At 32.7% G+C, this 25308-nt stretch overlaps 1 protein-coding gene across 1 annotated transcript in view; it reads right to left on the minus strand.

Annotated features, from left to right (window-relative positions):
* LOC143913158 (zwei Ig domain protein zig-8-like) overlaps positions 1-25049 on the minus strand; it is a 92270-nt gene extending 67221 nt beyond the window's left edge. The window contains exon 1 of the mRNA XM_077432795.1: positions 24652-25049. The gene's annotated coding sequence lies outside the window, so the exon portion shown is untranslated. The remainder of the gene's footprint in view (positions 1-24651) is intronic.
* Positions 25050-25308: the final 259 nt, after the last annotated feature.

The raw sequence follows: 25308 nt of genomic DNA on the forward strand, positions 1-25308 counted from the left end.
ATACATATATTGATTTATATGTTAGTTCATGAATTATTCTGGTCATAAATGAATATTTAAACTCTAACCCATTTATCTATTCGAAAAATATTATACATGTACGTGATTAGATTAATTTACAAGGGTGCTCGGTCATCGCAACACGATCAGGTGAAAATCAGCGTTTGAGGATGATAGTGTGGGGGGAGGGCTGTAAGCGTTGTAACGACGCTATAATTTAATATTTGAGTAAAAATGAAGGATGATGATCGCTTATCTCACGGGCCGGATAACAATTTGGTCCAACTACGCGCGGCTAGCCGGATGATTGATGTTCATTATGTGAAGTGACTAATTTAGCGACACCCGCACGGCCGCCGCACAATGAATCATATTTAAATGAAATTCGCACTTTTCGTCGGAAACTTTATCATGTCTCGTATTTTTGGTATGCTCAGAATTGAATAAAATAATAATCTGACGGGTGTTCTGGTAAAATAATAATCTGTATTGTTGTGATACGCTGTAGCATAATAGGTTAGGTGTATTAACAATTATAGTGTAGTAAAAGCCAACACAAATCGTTTATTCAAATTGGAATCTTTTAAGATTAAAAGTTTATATTGACATTGGCAGTACAAGATTTTGTTCACCCTAACAACCCAGGTGGCGACGCGAAAACATTTGAAATTATTGCGTTGCAATGCCACTCATTCCCGTTTTTCCCGTTTCCGTCCCCGTTTTTGCGCAATTTTTTTTTACAAAAACCATTGCTGACATACACAAAATAACTCCTGTAAGTTTCATCCCTATCGGTTGAATGGTATAGGAACGCATACGTGACAGAAAAACAGACAAACAGACTTGATCTTAACGATCTGAAGCTTGTGGGCTTTGTTAGTAGCCCACAAGCTTTAGATCGTTAAGATCAAGTTTTAGATCGTTAAGATCAAGCTTTAGATCAAGCTTCGTTAGTCGTTAGTAGCTACATTGAAATAAATTTTATAAATAATGATCCGTTAAAATAGATTTTCACAAATTCAAATGTCAACTCTTCCCCCCTACTTATTGCAAGTAAGCTACATGGCTTAGAAAATAATCTCAAAGTCCAAATTTTCAATATTTGTAATAATTGAAACAAAAACTCTTGCAATTTTACTGAAAAGGTTGCCGAGGATTGGGTCTGAAACGGAGGATAATACCGTTGCTGTGGTTACAATTTAAATAGATTTTACGATATAAATATTCAGTTCGGGTTAAGTTACGATAATATTCCACGTTTTCGTGTAAATATACGTAAATATTTCATACGGAAGCATTTTACTCTGTGTATATATTATATGTATACATATATGTATGTATGTATTTTCAGTGAAAATCTCATTGTATGTAGTATGTAAGTATTTCGCAATATTTCCGAGAGCGAGGGTCTCGTGTGTAGGGAATTTCGAGGTCGACACTACCGGCTTTTTATGGGCAGGGCCGAATCCTCGGCCCCGAAATGGACCAACTTTTATGACCGGCCATATAGTTGTCCGTGTCCATTCAGTTAAAACTTCATTATTTGTACAAGAAGGGTTTGCGCGTTCAGAGCCGCCGCAGTACGATCGTACGACCCGCTTTGGATTGCATTCGGGGATGGGTTAAATAGCCCTCAATTACGCGATTCAACGAGATTTGCTACCGCCTTATTTTATCGCCGATACTCTCGGCAAAGATTTGGATGATATTAAATCCAAATCGGTGGTTTAATACCGACTTCATTGACGATGACGTGCCGATGACCAATGACGTGCCGTGCGAAATTTTTTGAAAGGATAAACATTAGCCAGCAGCATAGCTCGGACGTTAAGCTTCTGCTTACCGTCAAGAAGGTGCCGGGTTCTATCCCTGAATGAAAATTAATTTTTCAGAGTATGCTGTTGGTCAGACCTGGATTTGTGACTTCAGGTTGATCGTTTCCTATCAGAGTTTGCCAATTTTCTCTGATTTCATTGTTGAAACGGTTCCCGGAAAAAAAATTGGCTAAAAATCCTTCCTACCTACTATTTGAAATTTGATGGATGTACAATAAAAATTTATGTACAATTCATAGATGTCTCGTCAATTTGCGAGTTTTTTCAGTGTCTCGCAATTCAACGACTTATAATAAAAAAAATGCTGCATTTGTATTTGTAATTGGCCAGGAAGGCGCATTGGGATTTTCCTGTAAGGCCTTCCTGGTATATATGTAAAATAAAAATAAAAATAAAATAAAAATTTGTCTGACCTGTCGAATCGTTTATTTTATTTTTTGGATATTCCAAAATTGCCTCGTGAGATTATAATGATGCAATGTAATGCTCGAATTAAATGTATTTTATGGAGATAGAAAGAATTTTAGGTGGAATCACGTTCAACGGAAGATAGGAGTAGGGTGCGAAAATTCTCTTAATTAAATTCATATTAATCTTTAAAACTTTTGTTAAGTACCTATGTAATTAATTTCTTGATAATTACTTCTCGTCGTATAATATACTTATATACATATATAATTTATGGGTATTTCTTAGTTATTAAGCAATCTGATTGCACATAATGCCATATAATATTTTAATTTATGGCGCTTTTTAAACTACGTACTTTAACGTAACGTTAAATTTATTGATTATTTTAAAAACACATATTTTTCTACTCCTTATGTAAAGTACATTGAAACTTGGACATTGGACGTCAAGTTTCAATGTACTTAAAAAGAAGTACGGAACGTTGTATGCTTGGCATAACGAAGAAAGACAGGAAACGGAATACATGGGTAAGAAGTATGACAAGGGTAGTGGATAGAGTTGAAATGGCAATGGGCGGGCCACGTGGCTAGAAGAATGGACGAAAGGTGGACAAAATAAGTGCTAAAATGGTACCCGAGAGAATGAAAATGGGTAAAAGGAAGACCGCAGGGAAGATGGGTAGACGAAATTACGAAAATGTGTGTGGGGTGAGATGGATGAGAGTTGCACAAAACAGAGACTAGTGGAAGTTTGTTGGAGAGGCTTTCATCCAGGCTTTCATCATGTCAACTGAAACTTCAAGGCACTAAAATTTTTCAGTATTTGTATGAATATTATTTGAATAGCATTGAAACAGTGAAAGAAAATTTCAAAATTAGCTTGTATAATTACTTCTTCCAAGAGTTTTTTTTTATATATAATATTTCAAATTATCTAGTCATTTATCCATTTTGAATTCTATATAAAATTTTATATTTACTTTATAGCATTATTATCCCACAAAAAAAGAGAATGTGCGTCTTGTTCATAAAATAATTGGTAGGATGCTTTTTACGAATTTTCGCAGTTGAATCATGGCGAAATGAAGGCAAAATCGCTCGGAGCGGTTGCGTATGCTGTGTCTACGTCTGCGTCGCCCCCGCGAGAAATTACTCGGTTTGTTTGCGTTCTTCGAGAGTAATTCTCGTTCTTTGATTGTTTTCGAAAGATTGTTGAAGCCGACGACGAGAAGAAAGGGCTACGAGACGAGAGAGAGGATATACGTCAACGACTACGTGGAGGAAGCGGAGGAAAACTCGGGTGGGTGGTGGAAAAACGTCCTGTTTATCTTCCTGACGAATGTTCCGCACAGGTAAACTCGATAGAATTAAATTTTTGGACGGCTGAGAAATTAATTAAAACACGGTCGTTGCCGAAAGGCTCGAGTGGAGCAGTGGCGGCTGAGAACGAGTTAAATTGAAGCCCGGCAGGAAATTCGAAATAAATTAAATTTCATATTGATCTTTCAAACTAGTGGCCTATCGTTGAATTTTCGATATCACACTTTTTACTTGTTGAAAAATAAATATCTGTTCCGAAAACCTCCGCGTACGTATGATTTTTTTCCTGGATGATCGAATGGATGAATTCGGAAAGCAATGAATTCGATCATAGTGTGTGATTTTTTTATTAATTTATGAAGAATGAATGAAAAAAAAATGTAACATAATATTTTGTATTTTTACATACCTCTTCTTAGCTTGTTTAAGATTGCAAAAAAAACATTTATTTTTATATTATATATGTAAATTATGCAAATACTTTTAATACAAACAATAAAAGTAAGACTTTTATAACGTATAAAATATATATGTCATACGTTACCAATTACCAATGTTTAAAAATATTTATTACGATTGATTTAAATGTGTATAGCATATATTTCGGAAGAAATTTAGATATTTCATTAAGGATTATTTAAAATTTCACGCGGGGATTATTTCGCTTTAAATTCGAGATTTAATCCGATCTCTGTTTCGTTATTAAATCCGACTTTAAACCGGCTTACATCTGCCGTAACGTCTGACGTAACGACCGTGCTCTGCATCCAACCTGGATCAGCGTAAATAAATATGATCAAAACTAATTAAAAACAATTCGTAAATACTGATTTTCGACGACGGGATCTCGCATCCGGCGACAAAAAAATTTTGTTGAAGGACTATCGATAGGTCGACAGTAAAATCCGGGCGATTACAATAAGCGAAATGGACCGTGGTATGGTCGAAATTAAGTGACGGGTCGTAAACCGGGCGCGGATCCGGTTTTTACGGTCCGGTTGTTGTCGACCCTAACCGGATTTCTGGACAGTCTGACGACTGATCCGGAATCGGATCGCGGATGCTGATCCGATCGTCGTAAAATATTACTTCATCGTCAACAAAAAAAATATCCATGTATGTACGGTACGCATTATGTTAGGATAGAAAATTCGAAGGGGAAAAAATTAACCCGTAGCTCTCCCGGTTGTAATTCACGTGCGAGTAAACACGAGCGAGGGATTCGGGAATATGTTCATGTAAGGCATATCGGATTTCAATAAAATTGGAAGCTTGTTGAATTGGAAAATTCACGCTTGAATTGGAGCCATTACAGATCTTGGTGTGTGCGAAATGATGCAACTTGCGTATATGATTCTCTGTCAATGTCGCGTTCTGTATATTTATTTATTTGCTATCGTCAAATGTATGTACATATGTATGTATGTAGTTTCTCTGTTAGACGTGTCGGTGAGCTGGTGAATGTTTGTCGGTAAATTCATCAATATATATAATATATAATATGTTTATTACATAGATATTATATTTCCTATCTCTGTACATCCTGTCTGTTGATTTTTCAATTAATAAAATAAAATAAAATAAAAAATAAAAATAGACGATTGATCAACTAACTAAACATATCGAGGAATAAGTTAGAGCCGGGTTTCGAATTGGGTGAGTAAATGTAAATACATATGTACATTTGTACAAGCTACATCCATTGAAAGTAATAATTTAAATTCAAACAATTTGGAAAATCTGTCTAAGCTAACTTTATTTATTTACTAGTGGTTTTAGCTGGCTTTGCTCGGTATTAGCCAACAGCATAGCTCGGTCGTTAAGCTTCTGCCTAGCACTGAGAAGCGCCGGGTTCGATCCCATGAGCTGACCTCGATTGAAAAGAATTGAGTCATTCAACTGAAACGGCCATTCAATTGATCATTTCTAGTTGGATGGGAGTGATAGATGATTCTAATAAAGTGGTTGCAGCTGTATTCTTGGGCTTCAAAAGAGCGTTCGAAACCGTAGATAGGAGAAGATTGATAGAGAAATTAAGTAAGTTAGGATTGGGTGGGAAAGTATTAAGTTGGTTTGAATGTTATCTGAATAATAGAAGACAGAATGTAAAAATTAATGAAAGAGTTTCTAAAAGTTTGATTGTTCCATTTGGACTACCACAGGGTTCTAAATTAGGACCTCTGCTGCTTACTTTATATACTAATGATTTGGTGAAAGTATTTGATATATGTAAAGTTCATATGTTTGCGGATGATTCGTTAGTTTATATTGTAGGTGATGATGTGCAAGTTATGAGTGATATTTTATCTAGGGAATTACAGTATTTAAGTGATTGGTTATTTGAGAATAAACTGAAAGTGAACTTAAGTAAGACTAAGATGATGTGGATGAATAATAAAAGCGTTGTGAGTGATATGATTATGGATGGGAGAGTGGTAGAAGTAGTAGATAATATTTAGGCATTTACTTGGATTGTAAATTAAGTTTTAAGGTGCACGCAGATTACATTATTAAAAAAAATGGCAAAAATAGTTGGTGTACTTTGTAGGTTAAGAAATTTATTAATTATAAAAAGTAAAATACTGATATATAATTGTATTGTACGGCCTCATACTGTATACTGCGCTACAGTGCTCACTCTATTTAGTGGTTTGTGTATTGATAAACTGCAGAAAGTGCAGAATAGAGCAATGCGTGCAATTTTGAATGTGAGGAAACGTAAGAATGTAAGAAGTATGTTAGATGATTTGAAATGGTTGGATATCAGAAATAGTCTTAAATTAAGCACTTTAAAATTTATATATAAGCTAGATAAGAATCTATTACCCAAATATTTTAATACTCATATAGTTAGGAATAGAGATAAACATAATTATAAAACGACAAATAGGAATAAATTAATTATAGGTAGAGTTAAGAAAGCTAAAACTGCAGGAGGTGTTTTTCACAAAGGTGTTTAAATGTACATATAATGCCCTTCCTGAAAGCATTAGAAGTGCTAATAACATTGATGCTTTCTTGAAGGGTGTTAATGGATACCTTTGTGGAAGAAGATTTATGATTTTAGTTGTTATTTTGTGTTATATCATATAACAAACAATGAAATCGGAAAAAATGGCAAACTCTGATAGGAAACGATCGACATCGAGTCACAAATATCTTAGTCTGACCAGCAGCACTACAGATATTTATTTATTAATTTATATAGCAAACTGCTAATGCATTTAAGTTATAAACGGTTTCCGATTAAATTGGCTAAAAACTTTCCTACCTACTATGTCACCACTATTTGAGTATGATTAATGTACAATAAATGTATGTACAATTCATAGATGTCTCCTTAATTACGAGTTGTCAGTGTCTCGTAATTGATTGACTTGTGTAATAGAGTTTGCATTTGACCAGGAAGGCACATTGTGGTTTACCTGTAAGGCCTTACTGGTATATGTATATGTATGTATTATATTATATTATAAATATGTAAAAAAAAAAATTGTAATATAAACCGCTTAAACATGGCTAATCTAATTGTAAACATTTTATTAAATTTATTTGAATATTCATTTGTATTTTTATTAAATTAACGTCATGGATTCTACGAACCAACGATATTAACATACATACAAAGTATCTTTAGAAATTATATATTAGACTAGATTTTTTACCCAACTTCGCTCAGTATTTGTAATATAAACAGCTTAAACAAGGTAATATTCATTTGTTTTTTTTATTAAATTTATTTGAATCGAAGAAAATATATATCAAATCGTCATAGAAAATGATTTGTTTTCGATAACCAACCAACAATAATTACAAACTTACAAAGTCTCTTTCGAAAATACATATTAGATTATTAAATATTATTGAATTATTAGTTCTGAGTTTTATTAAGGATGCAGAATATATTTTACCATATGATATTGTATTTGCTAAGATTTGGATGATATTAAATCCAAATCGGTGGTTTAATACCGACTTCATTGACGATGACGTGCCGATGACCAATGACGTGCCGTGCGAAATTTTTTGAAAGGATAAACATTAGCCAGCAGCATAGCTCGGACGTTAAGCTTCTGCTTACCGTCAAGAAGGTGCCGGGTTCTATCCCTGAATGAAAATTAATTTTTCAGAGTATGCTGTTGGTCAGACCTGGATTTGTGACTTCAGGTTGATCGTTTCCTATCAGAGTTTGCCAATTTTCTCTGATTTCATTGTTGAAACGGTTCCCGGAAAAAAAATTGGCTAAAAATCCTTCCTACCTACTATTTGAAATTTGATGGATGTACAATAAAAATTTATGTACAATTCATAGATGTCTCGTCAATTTGCGAGTTTTTTCAGTGTCTCGCAATTCAACGACTTATAATAAAAAAAATGCTGCATTTGTATTTGTAATTGGCCAGGAAGGCGCATTGGGATTTTCCTGTAAGGCCTTCCTGGTATATATGTAAAATAAAAATAAAAATAAAATAAAAATTTGTCTGACCTGTCGAATCGTTTATTTTATTTTTTGGATATTCCAAAATTGCCTCGTGAGATTATAATGATGCAATGTAATGCTCGAATTAAATGTATTTTATGGAGATAGAAAGAATTTTAGGTGGAATCACGTTCAACGGAAGATAGGAGTAGGGTGCGAAAATTCTCTTAATTAAATTCATATTAATCTTTAAAACTTTTGTTAAGTACCTATGTAATTAATTTCTTGATAATTACTTCTCGTCGTATAATATACTTATATACATATATAATTTATGGGTATTTCTTAGTTATTAAGCAATCTGATTGCACATAATGCCATATAATATTTTAATTTATGGCGCTTTTTAAACTACGTACTTTAACGTAACGTTAAATTTATTGATTATTTTAAAAACACATATTTTTCTACTCCTTATGTAAAGTACATTGAAACTTGGACATTGGACGTCAAGTTTCAATGTACTTAAAAAGAAGTACGGAACGTTGTATGCTTGGCATAACGAAGAAAGACAGGAAACGGAATACATGGGTAAGAAGTATGACAAGGGTAGTGGATAGAGTTGAAATGGCAATGGGCGGGCCACGTGGCTAGAAGAATGGACGAAAGGTGGACAAAATAAGTGCTAAAATGGTACCCGAGAGAATGAAAATGGGTAAAAGGAAGACCGCAGGGAAGATGGGTAGACGAAATTACGAAAATGTGTGTGGGGTGAGATGGATGAGAGTTGCACAAAACAGAGACTAGTGGAAGTTTGTTGGAGAGGCTTTCATCCAGGCTTTCATCATGTCAACTGAAACTTCAAGGCACTAAAATTTTTCAGTATTTGTATGAATATTATTTGAATAGCATTGAAACAGTGAAAGAAAATTTCAAAATTAGCTTGTATAATTACTTCTTCCAAGAGTTTTTTTTTATATATAATATTTCAAATTATCTAGTCATTTATCCATTTTGAATTCTATATAAAATTTTATATTTACTTTATAGCATTATTATCCCACAAAAAAAGAGAATGTGCGTCTTGTTCATAAAATAATTGGTAGGATGCTTTTTACGAATTTTCGCAGTTGAATCATGGCGAAATGAAGGCAAAATCGCTCGGAGCGGTTGCGTATGCTGTGTCTACGTCTGCGTCGCCCCCGCGAGAAATTACTCGGTTTGTTTGCGTTCTTCGAGAGTAATTCTCGTTCTTTGATTGTTTTCGAAAGATTGTTGAAGCCGACGACGAGAAGAAAGGGCTACGAGACGAGAGAGAGGATATACGTCAACGACTACGTGGAGGAAGCGGAGGAAAACTCGGGTGGGTGGTGGAAAAACGTCCTGTTTATCTTCCTGACGAATGTTCCGCACAGGTAAACTCGATAGAATTAAATTTTTGGACGGCTGAGAAATTAATTAAAACACGGTCGTTGCCGAAAGGCTCGAGTGGAGCAGTGGCGGCTGAGAACGAGTTAAATTGAAGCCCGGCAGGAAATTCGAAATAAATTAAATTTCATATTGATCTTTCAAACTAGTGGCCTATCGTTGAATTTTCGATATCACACTTTTTACTTGTTGAAAAATAAATATCTGTTCCGAAAACCTCCGCGTACGTATGATTTTTTTCCTGGATGATCGAATGGATGAATTCGGAAAGCAATGAATTCGATCATAGTGTGTGATTTTTTTATTAATTTATGAAGAATGAATGAAAAAAAAATGTAACATAATATTTTGTATTTTTACATACCTCTTCTTAGCTTGTTTAAGATTGCAAAAAAAACATTTATTTTTATATTATATATGTAAATTATGCAAATACTTTTAATACAAACAATAAAAGTAAGACTTTTATAACGTATAAAATATATATGTCATACGTTACCAATTACCAATGTTTAAAAATATTTATTACGATTGATTTAAATGTGTATAGCATATATTTCGGAAGAAATTTAGATATTTCATTAAGGATTATTTAAAATTTCACGCGGGGATTATTTCGCTTTAAATTCGAGATTTAATCCGATCTCTGTTTCGTTATTAAATCCGACTTTAAACCGGCTTACATCTGCCGTAACGTCTGACGTAACGACCGTGCTCTGCATCCAACCTGGATCAGCGTAAATAAATATGATCAAAACTAATTAAAAACAATTCGTAAATACTGATTTTCGACGACGGGATCTCGCATCCGGCGACAAAAAAATTTTGTTGAAGGACTATCGATAGGTCGACAGTAAAATCCGGGCGATTACAATAAGCGAAATGGACCGTGGTATGGTCGAAATTAAGTGACGGGTCGTAAACCGGGCGCGGATCCGGTTTTTACGGTCCGGTTGTTGTCGACCCTAACCGGATTTCTGGACAGTCTGACGACTGATCCGGAATCGGATCGCGGATGCTGATCCGATCGTCGTAAAATATTACTTCATCGTCAACAAAAAAAATATCCATGTATGTACGGTACGCATTATGTTAGGATAGAAAATTCGAAGGGGAAAAAATTAACCCGTAGCTCTCCCGGTTGTAATTCACGTGCGAGTAAACACGAGCGAGGGATTCGGGAATATGTTCATGTAAGGCATATCGGATTTCAATAAAATTGGAAGCTTGTTGAATTGGAAAATTCACGCTTGAATTGGAGCCATTACAGATCTTGGTGTGTGCGAAATGATGCAACTTGCGTATATGATTCTCTGTCAATGTCGCGTTCTGTATATTTATTTATTTGCTATCGTCAAATGTATGTACATATGTATGTATGTAGTTTCTCTGTTAGACGTGTCGGTGAGCTGGTGAATGTTTGTCGGTAAATTCATCAATATATATAATATATAATATGTTTATTACATAGATATTATATTTCCTATCTCTGTACATCCTGTCTGTTGATTTTTCAATTAATAAAATAAAATAAAATAAAAAATAAAAATAGACGATTGATCAACTAACTAAACATATCGAGGAATAAGTTAGAGCCGGGTTTCGAATTGGGTGAGTAAATGTAAATACATATGTACATTTGTACAAGCTACATCCATTGAAAGTAATAATTTAAATTCAAACAATTTGGAAAATCTGTCTAAGCTAACTTTATTTATTTACTAGTGGTTTTAGCTGGCTTTGCTCGGTATTAGCCAACAGCATAGCTCGGTCGTTAAGCTTCTGCCTAGCACTGAGAAGCGCCGGGTTCGATCCCATGAGCTGACCTCGATTGAAAAGAATTGAGTCATTCAACTGAAACGGCCATTCAATTGATCATTTCTAGTTGGATGGGAGTGATAGATGATTCTAATAAAGTGGTTGCAGCTGTATTCTTGGGCTTCAAAAGAGCGTTCGAAACCGTAGATAGGAGAAGATTGATAGAGAAATTAAGTAAGTTAGGATTGGGTGGGAAAGTATTAAGTTGGTTTGAATGTTATCTGAATAATAGAAGACAGAATGTAAAAATTAATGAAAGAGTTTCTAAAAGTTTGATTGTTCCATTTGGACTACCACAGGGTTCTAAATTAGGACCTCTGCTGCTTACTTTATATACTAATGATTTGGTGAAAGTATTTGATATATGTAAAGTTCATATGTTTGCGGATGATTCGTTAGTTTATATTGTAGGTGATGATGTGCAAGTTATGAGTGATATTTTATCTAGGGAATTACAGTATTTAAGTGATTGGTTATTTGAGAATAAACTGAAAGTGAACTTAAGTAAGACTAAGATGATGTGGATGAATAATAAAAGCGTTGTGAGTGATATGATTATGGATGGGAGAGTGGTAGAAGTAGTAGATAATATTTAGGCATTTACTTGGATTGTAAATTAAGTTTTAAGGTGCACGCAGATTACATTATTAAAAAAAATGGCAAAAATAGTTGGTGTACTTTGTAGGTTAAGAAATTTATTAATTATAAAAAGTAAAATACTGATATATAATTGTATTGTACGGCCTCATACTGTATACTGCGCTACAGTGCTCACTCTATTTAGTGGTTTGTGTATTGATAAACTGCAGAAAGTGCAGAATAGAGCAATGCGTGCAATTTTGAATGTGAGGAAACGTAAGAATGTAAGAAGTATGTTAGATGATTTGAAATGGTTGGATATCAGAAATAGTCTTAAATTAAGCACTTTAAAATTTATATATAAGCTAGATAAGAATCTATTACCCAAATATTTTAATACTCATATAGTTAGGAATAGAGATAAACATAATTATAAAACGACAAATAGGAATAAATTAATTATAGGTAGAGTTAAGAAAGCTAAAACTGCAGGAGGTGTTTTTCACAAAGGTGTTTAAATGTACATATAATGCCCTTCCTGAAAGCATTAGAAGTGCTAATAACATTGATGCTTTCTTGAAGGGTGTTAATGGATACCTTTGTGGAAGAAGATTTATGATTTTAGTTGTTATTTTGTGTTATATCATATAACAAACAATGAAATCGGAAAAAATGGCAAACTCTGATAGGAAACGATCGACATCGAGTCACAAATATCTTAGTCTGACCAGCAGCACTACAGATATTTATTTATTAATTTATATAGCAAACTGCTAATGCATTTAAGTTATAAACGGTTTCCGATTAAATTGGCTAAAAACTTTCCTACCTACTATGTCACCACTATTTGAGTATGATTAATGTACAATAAATGTATGTACAATTCATAGATGTCTCCTTAATTACGAGTTGTCAGTGTCTCGTAATTGATTGACTTGTGTAATAGAGTTTGCATTTGACCAGGAAGGCACATTGTGGTTTACCTGTAAGGCCTTACTGGTATATGTATATGTATGTATTATATTATATTATAAATATGTAAAAAAAAAAATTGTAATATAAACCGCTTAAACATGGCTAATCTAATTGTAAACATTTTATTAAATTTATTTGAATATTCATTTGTATTTTTATTAAATTAACGTCATGGATTCTACGAACCAACGATATTAACATACATACAAAGTATCTTTAGAAATTATATATTAGACTAGATTTTTTACCCAACTTCGCTCAGTATTTGTAATATAAACAGCTTAAACAAGGTAATATTCATTTGTTTTTTTTATTAAATTTATTTGAATCGAAGAAAATATATATCAAATCGTCATAGAAAATGATTTGTTTTCGATAACCAACCAACAATAATTACAAACTTACAAAGTCTCTTTCGAAAATACATATTAGATTATTAAATATTATTGAATTATTAGTTCTGAGTTTTATTAAGGATGCAGAATATATTTTACCATATGATATTGTATTTGCTAAGATTTGGATGATATTAAATCCAAATCGGTGGTTTAATACCGACTTCATTGACGATGACGTGCCGATGACCAATGACGTGCCGTGCGAAATTTTTTGAAAGGATAAACATTAGCCAGCAGCATAGCTCGGACGTTAAGCTTCTGCTTACCGTCAAGAAGGTGCCGGGTTCTATCCCTGAATGAAAATTAATTTTTCAGAGTATGCTGTTGGTCAGACCTGGATTTGTGACTTCAGGTTGATCGTTTCCTATCAGAGTTTGCCAATTTTCTCTGATTTCATTGTTGAAACGGTTCCCGGAAAAAAAATTGGCTAAAAATCCTTCCTACCTACTATTTGAAATTTGATGGATGTACAATAAAAATTTATGTACAATTCATAGATGTCTCGTCAATTTGCGAGTTTTTTCAGTGTCTCGCAATTCAACGACTTATAATAAAAAAAATGCTGCATTTGTATTTGTAATTGGCCAGGAAGGCGCATTGGGATTTTCCTGTAAGGCCTTCCTGGTATATATGTAAAATAAAAATAAAAATAAAATAAAAATTTGTCTGACCTGTCGAATCGTTTATTTTATTTTTTGGATATTCCAAAATTGCCTCGTGAGATTATAATGATGCAATGTAATGCTCGAATTAAATGTATTTTATGGAGATAGAAAGAATTTTAGGTGGAATCACGTTCAACGGAAGATAGGAGTAGGGTGCGAAAATTCTCTTAATTAAATTCATATTAATCTTTAAAACTTTTGTTAAGTACCTATGTAATTAATTTCTTGATAATTACTTCTCGTCGTATAATATACTTATATACATATATAATTTATGGGTATTTCTTAGTTATTAAGCAATCTGATTGCACATAATGCCATATAATATTTTAATTTATGGCGCTTTTTAAACTACGTACTTTAACGTAACGTTAAATTTATTGATTATTTTAAAAACACATATTTTTCTACTCCTTATGTAAAGTACATTGAAACTTGGACATTGGACGTCAAGTTTCAATGTACTTAAAAAGAAGTACGGAACGTTGTATGCTTGGCATAACGAAGAAAGACAGGAAACGGAATACATGGGTAAGAAGTATGACAAGGGTAGTGGATAGAGTTGAAATGGCAATGGGCGGGCCACGTGGCTAGAAGAATGGACGAAAGGTGGACAAAATAAGTGCTAAAATGGTACCCGAGAGAATGAAAATGGGTAAAAGGAAGACCGCAGGGAAGATGGGTAGACGAAATTACGAAAATGTGTGTGGGGTGAGATGGATGAGAGTTGCACAAAACAGAGACTAGTGGAAGTTTGTTGGAGAGGCTTTCATCCAGGCTTTCATCATGTCAACTGAAACTTCAAGGCACTAAAATTTTTCAGTATTTGTATGAATATTATTTGAATAGCATTGAAACAGTGAAAGAAAATTTCAAAATTAGCTTGTATAATTACTTCTTCCAAGAGTTTTTTTTTATATATAATATTTCAAATTATCTAGTCATTTATCCATTTTGAATTCTATATAAAATTTTATATTTACTTTATAGCATTATTATCCCACAAAAAAAGAGAATGTGCGTCTTGTTCATAAAATAATTGGTAGGATGCTTTTTACGAATTTTCGCAGTTGAATCATGGCGAAATGAAGGCAAAATCGCTCGGAGCGGTTGCGTATGCTGTGTCTACGTCTGCGTCGCCCCCGCGAGAAATTACTCGGTTTGTTTGCGTTCTTCGAGAGTAATTCTCGTTCTTTGATTGTTTTCGAAAGATTGTTGAAGCCGACGACGAGAAGAAAGGGCTACGAGACGAGAGAGAGGATATACGTCAACGACTACGTGGAGGAAGCGGAGGAAAACTCGGGTGGGTGGTGGAAAAACGTCCTGTTTATCTTCCTGACGAATGTTCCGCACAGGTAAACTCGATAGAATTAAATTTTTGGACGGCTGAGAAATTAATTAAAACACGGTCGTTGCCGAAAGGCTCGAGTGGAGCAGTGGCGGCTGAGAACGAGTTAAATTGAAGCCCGGCAGGAAATTCGAAATAAATTAAATTTCATATTGATCTTTCAAACTAGTGGCCTATCGTTGAATTTTCGATATCACACTTTTTACTTGTTGAAAAATAAATATCTGTTCCGAAAACCTCCGCGTACGTATGATTTTTTTCCTGGATGATCGAATGGATGAATTCGGAAAGCAATGAATTCGATCATAGTGTGTGATTTTTTTATTAATTTATGAAGAATGAATGAAAAAAAAATGTAACATAATATTTTGTATTTTTACATACCTCTTCTTAGCTTGTTTAAGATTGCAAAAAAAACATTTATTTTTATATTATATATGTAAATTATGCAAATACTTTTAATACAAACAATAAAAGTAAGACTTTTATAACGTATAAAATATATATGTCATACGTTACCAATTACCAATGTTTAAAAATATTTATTACGATTGATTTAAATGTGTATAGCATATATTTCGGAAGAAATTTAGATATTTCATTAAGGATTATTTAAAATTTCACGCGGGGATTATTTCGCTTTAAATTCGAGATTTAATCCGATCTCTGTTTCGTTATTAAATCCGACTTTAAACCGGCTTACATCTGCCGTAACGTCTGACGTAACGACCGTGCTCTGCATCCAACCTGGATCAGCGTAAATAAATATGATCAAAACTAATTAAAAACAATTCGTAAATACTGATTTTCGACGACGGGATCTCGCATCCGGCGACAAAAAAATTTTGTTGAAGGACTATCGATAGGTCGACAGTAAAATCCGGGCGATTACAATAAGCGAAATGGACCGTGGTATGGTCGAAATTAAGTGACGGGTCGTAAACCGGGCGCGGATCCGGTTTTTACGGTCCGGTTGTTGTCGACCCTAACCGGATTTCTGGACAGTCTGACGACTGATCCGGAATCGGATCGCGGATGCTGATCCGATCGTCGTAAAATATTACTTCATCGTCAACAAAAAAAATATCCATGTATGTACGGTACGCATTATGTTAGGATAGAAAATTCGAAGGGGAAAAAATTAACCCGTAGCTCTCCCGGTTGTAATTCACGTGCGAGTAAACACGAGCGAGGGATTCGGGAATATGTTCATGTAAGGCATATCGGATTTCAATAAAATTGGAAGCTTGTTGAATTGGAAAATTCACGCTTGAATTGGAGCCATTACAGATCTTGGTGTGTGCGAAATGATGCAACTTGCGTATATGATTCTCTGTCAATGTCGCGTTCTGTATATTTATTTATTTGCTATCGTCAAATGTATGTACATATGTATGTATGTAGTTTCTCTGTTAGACGTGTCGGTGAGCTGGTGAATGTTTGTCGGTAAATTCATCAATATATATAATATATAATATGTTTATTACATAGATATTATATTTCCTATCTCTGTACATCCTGTCTGTTGATTTTTCAATTAATAAAATAAAATAAAATAAAAAATAAAAATAGACGATTGATCAACTAACTAAACATATCGAGGAATAAGTTAGAGCCGGGTTTCGAATTGGGTGAGTAAATGTAAATACATATGTACATTTGTACAAGCTACATCCATTGAAAGTAATAATTTAAATTCAAACAATTTGGAAAATCTGTCTAAGCTAACTTTATTTATTTACTAGTGGTTTTAGCTGGCTTTGCTCGGTATTAGCCAACAGCATAGCTCGGTCGTTAAGCTTCTGCCTAGCACTGAGAAGCGCCGGGTTCGATCCCATGAGCTGACCTCGATTGAAAAGAATTGAGTCATTCAACTGAAACGGCCATTCAATTGATCATTTCTAGTTGGATGGGAGTGATAGATGATTCTAATAAAGTGGTTGCAGCTGTATTCTTGGGCTTCAAAAGAGCGTTCGAAACCGTAGATAGGAGAAGATTGATAGAGAAATTAAGTAAGTTAGGATTGGGTGGGAAAGTATTAAGTTGGTTTGAATGTTATCTGAATAATAGAAGACAGAATGTAAAAATTAATGAAAGAGTTTCTAAAAGTTTGATTGTTCCATTTGGACTACCACAGGGTTCTAAATTAGGACCTCTGCTGCTTACTTTATATACTAATGATTTGGTGAAAGTATTTGATATATGTAAAGTTCATATGTTTGCGGATGATTCGTTAGTTTATATTGTAGGTGATGATGTGCAAGTTATGAGTGATATTTTATCTAGGGAATTACAGTATTTAAGTGATTGGTTATTTGAGAATAAACTGAAAGTGAACTTAAGTAAGACTAAGATGATGTGGATGAATAATAAAAGCGTTGTGAGTGATATGATTATGGATGGGAGAGTGGTAGAAGTAGTAGATAATATTTAGGCATTTACTTGGATTGTAAATTAAGTTTTAAGGTGCACGCAGATTACATTATTAAAAAAAATGGCAAAAATAGTTGGTGTACTTTGTAGGTTAAGAAATTTATTAATTATAAAAAGTAAAATACTGATATATAATTGTATTGTACGGCCTCATACTGTATACTGCGCTACAGTGCTCACTCTATTTAGTGGTTTGTGTATTGATAAACTGCAGAAAGTGCAGAATAGAGCAATGCGTGCAATTTTGAATGTGAGGAAACGTAAGAATGTAAGAAGTATGTTAGATGATTTGAAATGGTTGGATATCAGAAATAGTCTTAAATTAAGCACTTTAAAATTTATATATAAGCTAGATAAGAATCTATTACCCAAATATTTTAATACTCATATAGTTAGGAATAGAGATAAACATAATTATAAAACGACAAATAGGAATAAATTAATTATAGGTAGAGTTAAGAAAGCTAAAACTGCAGGAGGTGTTTTTCACAAAGGTGTTTAAATGTACATATAATGCCCTTCCTGAAAGCATTAGAAGTGCTAATAACATTGATGCTTTCTTGAAGGGTGTTAATGGATACCTTTGTGGAAGAAGATTTATGATTTTAGTTGTTATTTTGTGTTATATCATATAACAAACAATGAAATCGGAAAAAATGGCAAACTCTGATAGGAAACGATCGACATCGAGTCACAAATATCTTAGTCTGACCAGCAGCACTACAGATATTTATTTATTAATTTATATAGCAAACTGCTAATGCATTTAAGTTATAAACGGTTTCCGATTAAATTGGCTAAAAACTTTCCTACCTACTATGTCACCACTATTTGAGTATGATTAATGTACAATAAATGTATGTACAATTCATAGATGTCTCCTTAATTACGAGTTGTCAGTGTCTCGTAATTGATTGACTTGTGTAATAGAGTTTGCATTTGACCAGGAAGGCACATTGTGGTTTACCTGTAAGGCCTTACTGGTATATGTATATGTATGTATTATATTATATTATAAATATGTAAAAAAAAAAATTGTAATATAAACCGCTTAAACATGGCTAATCTAATTGTAAACATTTTATTAAATTTATTTGAATATTCATTTGTATTTTTATTAAATTAACGTCATGGATTCTACGAACCAACGATATTAACATACATACAAAGTATCTTTAGAAATTATATATTAGACTAGATTTTTTACCCAACTTCGCTCAGTATTTGTAATATAAACAGCTTAAACAAGGTAATATTCATTTGTTTTTTTTATTAAATTTATTTGAATCGAAGAAAATATATATCAAATCGTCATAGAAAATGATTTGTTTTCGATAACCAACCAACAATAATTACAAACTTACAAAGTCTCTTTCGAAAATACATATTAGATTATTAAATATTATTGAATTATTAGTTCTGAGTTTTATTAAGGATGCAGAATATATTTTACCATATGATATTGTATTTGCTAAGTGTCCAGTCTCAACGCTTCTTTCATTAATTTTTGATAGTTTCTTTCGTTTTTTAAATTTAAATAAAAACGCAAAAGACTATTAATAAAGTTTGCAATCTATAAATTAAAATATAATATAAATTAATAATGCAAATAAAATCGACATATCAGAAACTCGTGAAACTCGTAATATATGTATGTATGTATGTGTAATTATTATGGTGTGCGTCAAGTAAGAGTCCACTAATAAATTTAAATTTAATAATTTCTTTACAAAAATCATGAATTTAAATTATGTACATTATAAATATAATCGTTGAGTTGCACGTATGTATTTTAATGTGTTGTGGGCTAAACTGGCTTTTTCCTCCGTCTCATATATTTTTTTTATTAAATTGATTTGTTTGTGTCTTTCAATAAACAATGAAAGTGAAATTCAGACACATACACCTATTTCATTACCAAAAAATCTATCAATTTGAATTTTTTTAAATTCATTTAGTTTTTTTATATTTTGAAAATCGCTCTTATTTTTATATGTTGGAAAGAAAAGTCGATCTTACTAAAATCATTCAAGTTGAAGGTGGAGTTGAGTCGGAGTCTGAGTTGAATCATAAAATAAAGTAGGAGTATTTGAACCTACTCCAAAGCCCTGAATTTTATATAACCTCTTTTTTGATATCAATCTTCAATATCGTTCAGAATAATTTATCGAGATACAATATTAATGCTTCGTTTGAGAAATAAATTTACATTAATTTCACAATGCTTATTCTATCTTCGAATAGGAGAGAGGAAACAATCAAATAATTCTTCACTCTGATTTCAATATTTAAATTCAACTGGTATAGCTCAAAGTGAAAAATCGCGTCTTATGAATTCAAATTCAACAGTAATTGTAAAATTGAAACATTGATATGATATAAATCAACTAGATGTTTTCATATGCAGTTCCGATTAGAATACATAGCCATTATGAAAATATAATAACTGGTAAATTGAATTTTCATTCGTTCGAATTTAATTAACACTCCCGGTTGATTGAATCGAAACGCCGCGCCGGGACGCTTTTATTGTGCGAATTGTGTCAACACGATGATAATAAATACGAAATGATAAACAATTGCGCAGACCCCCCCTACGGTTGTGAAGAATATTGTCCAATTTGTATACATTCTCAAGTGACAATTTATTTTGAAGTACATTCAAAAAGACACAATATTTCAAAGATAACGAGACAAAATAAAAAATGAATAACAAACATAAAATGAAATGTGTGCCGGCGTCTCACATGTATATAGTATAAAAATATTATCATTTCAACGACCTGTCCCCGTTCTTTTATTATCTACGCACGTTATTGTCATTACTGGAAAATATTTACGCGGAAAAATGTCAGCGAAATTTCATTTTTTTATTTCAACGGACGGCCGTTTCTTTTCACGGCGCGAAATAATAAAAATATATATACATATGTATACATAAAATTAATTCAAAAATATAATATTTTCACATTTTAAAATGTAGTGCCTTTGACGCTTGATTATTGACAATTTTATTATACTGTCTATATTATTGTAATTAGAATATTTTAGACAGACGGTTATTTAAGTCAGTCAAAAGCTGATTACTAGAATTCGTCTCCAAATAAAACATTATCAGATTAAATAAAACCGTTTAATCTGATAATGTTTTATTTGGAGACGAATTCTAGTTATCAGTTTTTGACTGACTTAGATTTTTGCAAACATAAATGTTTTCAAAGATAATACAACAATACATCAAAATTTTAAGTCAACTTCACAAAAAAAACTTTTTAATACAATATTTTCATTGATGTTAATGTTAAAACTTATCCGCGCAATTATATTTATGAACAAGAATTCTAGCAATGATTTTTTTCCCATTTATACTGAGAACTTTACTTAAAATTTTGAAATTAGATATTATCGATGACAGTGTTCCGCTAAATTTAGAAAAAAAAAACCTTGTAAATCAGTGGTTCCCAACCTTTTTTTACTGGCGTTCCACTTGGTGGTATGTACATTACGCTAAATTTTACCACCATATAAAAATGATTGATTGTATTTACATGGTAAGAATGTGAAAACAGGGTAGACGCAATGGATGTTATTTGCGGAGTCACAATTATAATATGCTCAAAGTTTGATATATTTATCTACTATTTCGTCATACTTCTGTTACTGATAAATACTTTTAATTAAAACACAAAATTACAAAGTACATTTAGTAAATTTTCTTTTCTTAATTAAACTCCTTACAAAAGAAATTTAATGAGATCCTTGTGTTTGTTTTGAGTAACATATTTTTTTTTAATTCGGTTCAAATGATGCGGAATATACCCTTATGTTTGGAGCTGCATTCAATCTATTTCTATATTTGTCTTTTATAAAAATATATGAAGAGAAAGCTCTCTCAACCAGTTCAGTACTTGAAAGTTCAATCAAGTTCTCCTTTTACTTGATTGATAATGACGTAGCTGTCCGAAAATGTTCATTATCAAAGTGGTTTGAAATCTAATTGTTTGCTTTTTCAGGTTTGGAGAAGTAATATATACTTCGTAAAAGACGATTTCAGCCATATTAAAATGTTCAAACGAATCTTGTTTTAAGATAAGAAATTATGTAAGGTTAGAAATACTTAAAGTTGATCATTTTCGATGCAAATCTTCCCAAAATCTAATTTTCTAATCATACTTTCAATTTTATCCGCAACATTAAAATTCGTTATCGAGCTGTTTTGAAGTGTCAAATTCAAGTTATTTATATATTGAAGGAAATCAATGCCGGATCAGAGGAAAACGATATAGATTGCCGGATTTTCAAACATCGATATTAATGTCGACTATTATAATTAAGATAATGTTTATTAATTATATAAAAAATATTTATATAATTAATAAACTTATAATATATTTATATATTTTTATGGTAAATCATTCATTCCTGGATGTCCGCCATTACTGATTTTTTTCGCGTACCACCAAATGATGCCATAGGTTGGGAACCGCTGCTCTAAATAATGTATATACAAAGTCGTTGAATTGTTTATTAAAGCTATATATTTACTGGTTACCAAATCATAAATTTAATTTCAATTAATTGATGAATTCATTTATTTATTGTTTGATGTGTTTTTGAATATATGAATTTACATACATACATACATATATTGTGTTGTCATTGTTTTTTATATCATTGTATTATGTTTGCTTTTTTCATCCTTCAAAATTTGTATTATCAATATTTCATATATGTATATGGATTATGGGACAGCACTATTCTCCCTATTGTTTATAATAAAAGCTATTATTTTAATTATTATATCGATAAAGAAACATTCAATACCTGAATTTGCCATTTATCCCAACAGTCGAAATTTGAAAAATTGAAATTGAAATGAAAAATTTAAAACTTGTAAGCTTTTTCATGCGTTATTATTTGTAAAATTTTGTGTATTTTGATCGTCAATTTTTTAGTTGTATAGAAGGGTTATTCGTTTGAAAAAATTTGCATGATAACGATTTTTCCATCATAAATGAAAATTAGTATCGGAGGCGTCGTTTTCTTTGAGAGTGTGTGCCAAAGTTTCGCGAAAGCTCTTGTAGTGGTCCACCGGGTATTCCCTTTTTATTTCTGCGGATGTGGTGGCGTAGACCGTTGTCAAAGTTACGAGGTTTTTTTATTGGCCAATCAAACCTATTCCCGGATGAATTATAAGGGATGAAATATAAATCTTTACGGGGACAGAAGGCGACGCGTCAACGCGCCCCGCGCCGGCGCAATGCTAATGTTCGACAAACAAAACCCCCGAAAAATAAAATAAATTGAGAAAATCCAGAGGAGAAGACCGCTTCTCGGATGAACGAGGAGAACGAGAGTTTTCCGAAACGGTGAGGGGGAAAAATAAGAGAAAACAGCCGCAAGATGTACGGAGCGGTGTTGTGCGTGTGGTGCTTTTGGTTTTTTATTATGTAGACACATAGTGTGTGAAAAAATTGAGGTCATCCCGTAAAAGAAAATATTTGCAATCTTTGGCCTTGTCCGATAAAGAGATCGTCAGAGTCGCTTAATAATCGTCTGTGTGTGCTTTGATCCAATTTATATTCTATTTTCTTCTCGTGTACCGGATATTGAAAGATACGCACGTGACTATCGCACAACCTTTCACAAAGAACAAAGAATTTATAAAAAATTGTATATTTATGTTTCCATATAAATTTCATTCAAATTCGACAGTAAATTTTCGAGCCTTTGAAAATATTTCAGAATTTATTTTGCACACAGTTTTATCAGCAGAGGTGGCCGTTCAACGTTAGTTTGCTTAACTGAATAATTGGTGCATTAAATTGTAGCTCATCCAAGGTGATTGTCGTGTCGTATTCAAATGTTTTAAATTGTACAGTGCGAAATTTATTATGACCTTTATTGATGTGAAGTGCGTTCATTTTTGTTTACCTTTTAATGCGGAAATGCAAAACGTTGTACTTATATAAAGAGAGAGCCGGGAAAACGTACTGGATAATCTCCCCAGAGTAAAAATATTTTTGGGGTCTAAAGAAAATAATCCCAAAGGTAATTTCGAGCATTATTCCGTTTCGGTAAAGGTATACAAACCCAAAGGATAAGTCTCTCGTGTGTAGGATTTGAATTAAAAGGTGGCACGCTTCGATAAACATTGAATTTAATTTTAAATTTTAATACAACATTAACTATTTGAATAATGCGTTTTGCATCAATTAATATGGGAGTTTTTGTTTCATTTTCGAATGAATGAATATTAAATCTAAATCTTAAAAATTAAACATGCAAGCTCGGCTTGCATATTTTACCGAAAATCTCATGCTTTTACAGAAACCTTTTAATATTTTAATACATGTATAAATATTCAAAAGCTGTTTCCGTTGTTATCGCGTGTAAACAACCGCTTTTAATTCTTCGCTAATTAATCATGAATTTTTACAAGAGAAGAAATTTCCAGTTTTTTTTTGTTTTAAGAAGACCACATAAAAAACATTTTGTTTTATGTTATAAATAAAAATATGTACATAAGTCATTGCTAAAAATTAAGTTACAAAAAAATAGTTGCAAAATTTCCCGTTCGGTGAGATAAACAAGAAACAAGAAGTAAACAAGAATTTCAACAATAATTTCAAAAGAATTTCTCGATAAGTTCCAGCTAAGAATTTACGTTATTCCGAGCTTATGATTTTACTCCTGAAAAACAAGTTTTATCTCGTCAGCTTGTTAAATTTTGCAACAAAATTGCTTAAGCGAATATAAAAATATTTTTTTGAAAAAAAGACTGATTCATATAATCTTCATGTTAAATTTAAATTTTAGAAATATTTTGACAATAATGTTAAAAATATTTCTTATCATTTGAAAAGTTGCAATATTTAGCTTTATTATAATTTGAAACAAATTAAAATTAAAACATAGTACATAGTATGTATGTAGACGCCTAAAATTTTATTGAGTGGCAGAAAGTTTCATATCTTTCAATTAAATGTCAAAAATATAATGATACGTCAAATTTCATTTACCATTTTCGATGAAACTTCGCAGCCATCGAGTGCGACACGTCGCTCAAAAATCCAATATCCGATTCACGCACAAACAACAATACAAACACAGTGCTACAGTTTTTTATTATCACGCAGCATCCGACTATTTTCGCGACACAAAACCGGCAGTGCGCATCCGCAAAGTGTAATTGTTGTGTAAATTAAACGACAGAGGTGGACCGGACCGGTGGACGTGTCGAGATCGGTGTCGGAATCGATACGGTTTATTTCGTCCGGAAATTGACGGCTCGTTTTTGAGGTTGTGTATCCGGAATGAGATGACACGTCCGGTCGCCCGTGAACGTGGCACTGGCTTGACAGCCAGAGAGGTACTGGCGGGCGGCGGCCGCCCCGGGGCGCCGGCGCCCTAGCCTCTCAACACACACCTAAAGATCGTGCCAATTATACACACGTGCGTATCAGGGACCAATTGGTCCATTACTGTTTGTGTTCTCGCATTTTAAAATTGGTTTTTCCCAAGTGATGGAAACTTTCGGCGTATTCGATCTACATACATATATACTGTCACGTTCCAATGAAAGATTAATAAATTTTAGTTTACTCATTCCACCGCTGCCACCAAAATTATCACTGCAGCGTTCCGATGAAAGATTAAATAATTTTATAAAACAACTT

Source organism: Arctopsyche grandis, chromosome 6 (genome assembly GCF_051622035.1).
Source record: "Arctopsyche grandis isolate Sample6627 chromosome 6, ASM5162203v2, whole genome shotgun sequence".
Taxonomy (NCBI): Eukaryota; Metazoa; Arthropoda; class Insecta; order Trichoptera; family Hydropsychidae; genus Arctopsyche; species Arctopsyche grandis.